The following is a 6,007-nucleotide window of genomic DNA, read 5'->3' as shown; positions in this document are numbered from 1 at the left end:
TCCGACCTCGATTTCTTGTAATTCATAATTTTAATAAAAAATTTAATTTGATAAAAGTATTTATATTTTTTTTTAAATGTTAGTGTTATTTTTGTTTAGTAGAAGTTGATAGTAACGTAATTTTTCTTTTTCTTAAATTCGGCCAATAAAATTCTAGGAGGCACAGACGATTTCTGATATTTTTTTTTCAACAGTTCGATCAGAAAATTTTTTTAAAATTTTCACTGATTCTAATTTCGTACGGAGATAGGGGATTCGTTTTTAAAACTATAAGTTTTTAATTTATGAATGTTCAAAAACTTAATGAGTAATTACAAATAATTTATGACTGTTTAGACTAGTTGAATGACGAATTTGTGTTGAATTTGTGACGGTAAAAATTACTGAATTTGATGAATATGTGTTTAGTTTCCTAAATGCTTGAGTATGCTAAAAATTCTGATTTCTAGCTGATTGTGATGAGAATTGTCGAAACTGTAGTTGTGTCTGCTGATGAGAATTAATGAATTATCATATGCTTGATTGATGATAAATATAGCTTTATTTTGTGTTTGAATAATGATCAAAGTATATGAATTGTTATGTTTGACATAGTGCAAAAAAGTGAAAGTTTGATTATAATTAAGTACTTAAATTTGTGAAAATTGTTAAATTTGAGTTTTTGGACTGTGTTGGCTGTGAAGGCAACTTAGAATAACTGGAGAAAGGTTAGGTATGTGATTTTGGAAGGGTTATAAGTTTAGATGTGGGTTATGGTATGTAGAGTTGTTGAAAAAGTTAAAGGCAGAAATTCTGCATAATTGACAGTAAAATAAAATAGTTTCTGAGAGCAGTCCTAGTCATAATTTTGAATGAAACTATTTTTCCATAAAATTTTAAGTGTTTTGAATATCTCATAAAAAATTTAAAATTTATTGATGAGTGGTTTGGGAGAAACGAATTTTTGAAGATTGATAGTTTTTGCAGAAAATTCAGTTTCTTTACTACAGAAGCACCAACTACCAATCCACATAATTTTTAATTCTGGTAAGTATCTGAACTGAAACCAACGACCATTTCAAGCTTTGTGTGTCCACAATTCTCAATTTAAATTTTGTGTCGAAACTCCTTTTAACCAATTAGATATGTTGCAAAGAGTGTAGGTTGCTCACTGGATTTTGAAAACAGAATTCTAAAAGACAGGGCTGTATTTCTAACCTCATAACTTTTTTATATGACATGATAATAATTTGGAATTTAATTTTTTAGAAATATGAAAGAGTCTTGTTTAAGGTCACAAATTTTAAAAGGCAATGGATGAGAATTGGATTTTTAATGAATTTAACAAAATTTACTGCCCCTGCAGTTGTTTTCTGCATTTTCTTACAAACAATAATGGCATTTTTTAAGGAAAATAGCACAAGTTTAAACTATGACCGAATTACCTTAACACCAAGTTTTGGATTCTAAATCAGTAGTATTAGAACAACCAAGGAAGGTTTAAAGTTAATTGGTGATGCGGAGGTATGTGAGATTAAGCGGTGATGCGAAGATACGTTTAATAATGTAGGTGACGCGGAGATATGTGTATGTAATTGGTGATATGGAAGCATAATAAAGAGAAAGAAAATGAGAAGTCATGTATGAAAGAGATAACTAAAATGGATAATAAATCGTAAAAATTGTATGTCGAATGGGTTTTGTGCCAAAGTGCTAATGCAGAAGTGCCTGCCTGACTGATAGCCTAAGATTGTTAATGTGGGAATGTTCGCCTAACTGATAGCATATGAAATGTGAATGGGCATTGTGCCAAATTGCTAATGTGAAGGGCCCGCTTAACTGATAGATTGAGATTGCTAATGCGAAAATATTCGCCTAATTGATGGCCTGTTTCTACCGAAATGCCAAGATATCCTAACTGACATACCCATGATAATAATTGTGCCTGACTGACACGGTAAAGAAACCATAATCAGGGTTCGCCGCGAGTAACGTCGGGTTGCGGGTAGACAACTGATGCGTGAGCTCATGACCTGCTTAGGACAGACATGCATCATATTGTTTGCGCATTTGTATTTTGGTTGTGTCATGCTTGTTGTAATTTCTCCGTGATTGTACTGGTTATCTTATTCTGCATTGCTTGTGTTCAATTGGATCTCTGGTACTACTGGTTATGTATTGAAGTGATTAAGAATTAATGTTATGAATGAGTTTTGTTTTAAGTTTAGAAATTTCAAAGAAAACGATTAATTGTCTAAAGTAAAATTAAAAAGTATTTTCAAAGGCTTGATAAAAGAATAGTTTTACCGAGTAAAGTCAATTATTCGCATTTCGTTCATTACTTTTATGGCATTCACTTACCCTACTGAGAACATGCGAGAACGACGTTCTCACTCTCCTATAGATTTCCCTTTCAGCAACAAGTTCAGGAATCCTTGGCGCGGAGTCGCAACTGAACGTCAGAGTTTTATGTACATATGTATCTGTATCTTCTGTATTTGGTTTAGTCGTGAATTTTTTTCCTCGCCGTTTAATATATATATATCTTTGTGATCAAGTGATTAAGAGTAAACTTCGCCAGTGTATTTATAATAGAATTGCTAACCACTTTTGTTGGAGTGATCTTATCTTTTCTGATTAGATAAACATTTTCTTTATCTTAGAAGTTTGTTGAGATTCACCTTCTAGATGAAGTAGAGATTTTGGGGGAGCGATTTATCTGCTTTGAACGAGCAGGGCTTTGCCCTTGAGGGTTGGTGTCTAGCCTCTTTAAAGAGGTCGGACTTGTCATGAAGTCCACCTTTATTGATGGGCCTTTCAGTGTCGTTAAGTCTAGCTATTATCTATTGGGCCAGGATATGAACAACTACCACCACAATATCCTTCCATCCCACTCTAGAATTTTATCACCGACCTTCCCTAAAACGACTTTGTCAGCAGTGGATCAAACACGAACATACAACCACCATCATCTATCCTATTTGTTAGCAACTTAGCGCCATCGGCTCCTCACCTCCTCATTAATGAAGTTGGACATCGAGTAGGGTAAAATCTTCATGTAAAATTATTTTTTATTGACAATATATGTAAATTAAGTTTTAAAAATATTTTAATATGCCATCCTAAATTTATTTTTTAAATTTATGTTATATTTTAAATAAAAATAATCAAATCAATATGTCTTTTATTTTTTATAACATCTTTTTCATTACATTCTCAACATTTTTAGAAATCTTAAAAATATATCTTGAATGAAAAAAAAGGAACTAAACATAGGAGAGAGAAGTTGATTAGGGAAAATATTATAATTTTAAAATTTAAAATTTATTTTTTATAATATTTTAAATTTAGTTTTGATATTTTATTATTCATATCAATAATTTAATTGACATACATCATAATAATTTTTTATATATGTTAAATTTTAGAAAGAAGAGCGAAATAAGAATAATGTTCGGTGGTCGGTTACCAGGTAGTTCGGGTGGAGGTTTGAGGTGATGGGGGCGCCTCGCCTGGAGCGGTTGTGCCGGGACTGGATCTTTTAAGTAGCCGAACTCTCGTTGTGGAAAGATGGGGGGGTCACCTGCAAAGACACTCTGACGCTCTAGTCAGCTAGTGTGCAGGCGAGGAATAGGTTAGCTGGAATATATCACGTACCTCAAGGAGGGCCTGGACCCCCTATATATATCGTGTCAGGGGTGGGCCCCGCAAGGGTAGAGCCCACCTTCCTCGAAGCTTCCTTAGACAGCTGTGTTGGGGAGCTGCCTTGGACGCGTGTTCGGGTTGGACTTGGTAGGCTTCCTACTCGACTGTCCGGGTCGGCGGGTCGGGTCGGCCCATACCACGTTGGGCCAGGCCGTAACAGTGCCCCCAACGCGCCAGTAACAGCCGTGTGGTCTGTTGTTGGCGCGTTATTCCCTTTTCCGCATGTGTTGTCAGATCGGCCGTCCGTCGCGAGGACGCGATCTTTGCGCGCGTGTCCGTTCGTTGCTGAGGTGACCTTCTGTTGCCTCGTTCCTTGCGCATCGCATTAAATGCTCATAATGGATTTAAAAACCTTTCGTGTAAAGACTAATATACCCCTGGGCTTTCGCGCTTCTTTGGTGGTGGTTTTAAACAGTTTTTGTGATGCTTTTGGTGTTCATTTGGTGTTTATCCCTTCGTTTCCGATTCAACTATCCCCATCTTCTTCTCCCTCTACAGTTCCAGGGCGTTGTTGTTGTCTTCCTTCTGGATTTTTGCTATCAGGACAGGTAATTGTGCATCTTTCTTACCCCCCTTTCGTTGTTCTTTTGCTTCTGCCATTGCTTCCTTCCCGTTGTTCTTTTGGTTCTGCCATTGCTTCCTTTTGTGCATGCCGCTTGTTTAGCTTTGCATGATGGTTGATCTTAGGCCCTAAGTAGGTGTGTTAGGGAGAGGTTGCCATTCTAGGGTAGGCTTTGTTTGGGTCTCATTTTTTAGCCGATTTTAGTCTTAGTTGCAGAATAGACTAAGTGTAGCTTCTGCATTCACTCCGAGTACCCGACCTCTTGGACTGATTGGATGGTCCCCCCGTGTAGGTATGGCTCGCATCGCCTCCCGGGCTTCCCCTTCTCCCGCGGCGTACGACCCCTACGCCTGGGTGGTTTCCGATCTGAGGGACTCCCCCAATTAAATGGGCGAGGATGAGCTCACCGAGTTCCGCCAAAACGAGTATTTATGCAGGGGTACCGACGAGGAGGCTAACTATCATGTCTATGTCCCGGCTCCCCACGAGCGTTTATATGAGATCAACTTCCATGCTCCCCGAGTTGCCGACTGGATTTGGTTCTATAAATCCATGTTTACGTAAGTGGGGGTTCGTATTCCTTTCTCCGCCTTCCAAATGGCGCTTCTGGGCCGGATATCCGTGGCACCGTCGCAGCTGCATCCGAACAGTTGGGCTTCAATCCGCTGTTTCGAGATGGTTTGTGAATATCTCGAGCTGCCGGTGTCTGTGGACGTTTTTCTTTTCTTTTTCAACCTTACAAACCCTTCAAAGGAGGGGAAACATAAGAAGGGGTTCATGTCCTTCCGATCTGCCCAAGGTCGGAGGATTTTTGGCTTGTTTGAGGACTCCTATCACGGGTTCAAAGACAAGTATTTCAAGGTACGCCCCGTCAAAGGTCGTCATCCTTTCTGGCAGTCGCTAGAGGGGGAACGTCTTATCCCGACGTATTGGAGCTTCGGGGCGGGGTCTAACGCCTTCATTAAAGTCGCCTTCAAGTAGGGGTGGAAAAAGGCCAGGCGGCCTGCCAGGGGCCTACAGCCTGGCTTGTGTTTGGCCTAGCCTGTCCTGGCCTGTTATAAAATAGGTACAGGCCCAGTCTCTTTTAAAAGCCTTAATAAATATAAGCCAGGCCCAGGCTTACTAATTAGCCTTATAGGCCTGGCAGGCCTGCCTGGGCCTGTTAAAATATAATTAAATATATAAATAGTTATTTATTATTAATAAAATTATGAAATATTTTACAGGCCATGCCTAGTACTTTATAAAGAGCCTATAACAGGCTGCAGGCCAGGCTCAGGCCAATCAACTGTATGACAGGCCAGGCCTGTTAAGAGCAAAGCCTGGCCTGGCCTGGCCTGTTTCCACCCCTACCTACAAGGGTATGTCCGCCGTGGACAAGAAGATTGCCGAGGTCATAATGGTAGTCTTCGGGAGGAATCATGTGAATCCTCATCTACTCATGGGTGATCGGGAAGTCGGCAGGAATTATTTTTGTGAGCAGTTTTGACGGCTTTCTTTGTTTCTTGCTTTCTCGATATTTTCTTGCAACTAAACGATCTTATTTTTCTGTTACAGTGGGAATGTTTGCCGAGGTGACGGGTCTCCCTGACTTGTTCCAGACCTTTTTGTGTTCGAGCGACGATGAGGGGGCCAACGAGAAGTCGGCTGTTCCCCCGGAGGAGAAGAGCAAGGCCACTTCCGAGCAGGGGGCTGTGGCCGATGAAGTCGGTACCTCGGTTCAGGGTGCCTTGGCTCACAGCGACAAGGAGGTGCGTGTTC

This window comes from Arachis duranensis, chromosome 10 (genome assembly GCF_000817695.3).
Source record: "Arachis duranensis cultivar V14167 chromosome 10, aradu.V14167.gnm2.J7QH, whole genome shotgun sequence".
In the NCBI taxonomy this organism is placed as follows: domain Eukaryota; kingdom Viridiplantae; phylum Streptophyta; class Magnoliopsida; order Fabales; family Fabaceae; genus Arachis; species Arachis duranensis.
The sequence above is the reverse complement of the archived record's forward strand: the minus strand, read 5'-3'. Positions refer to the sequence as shown.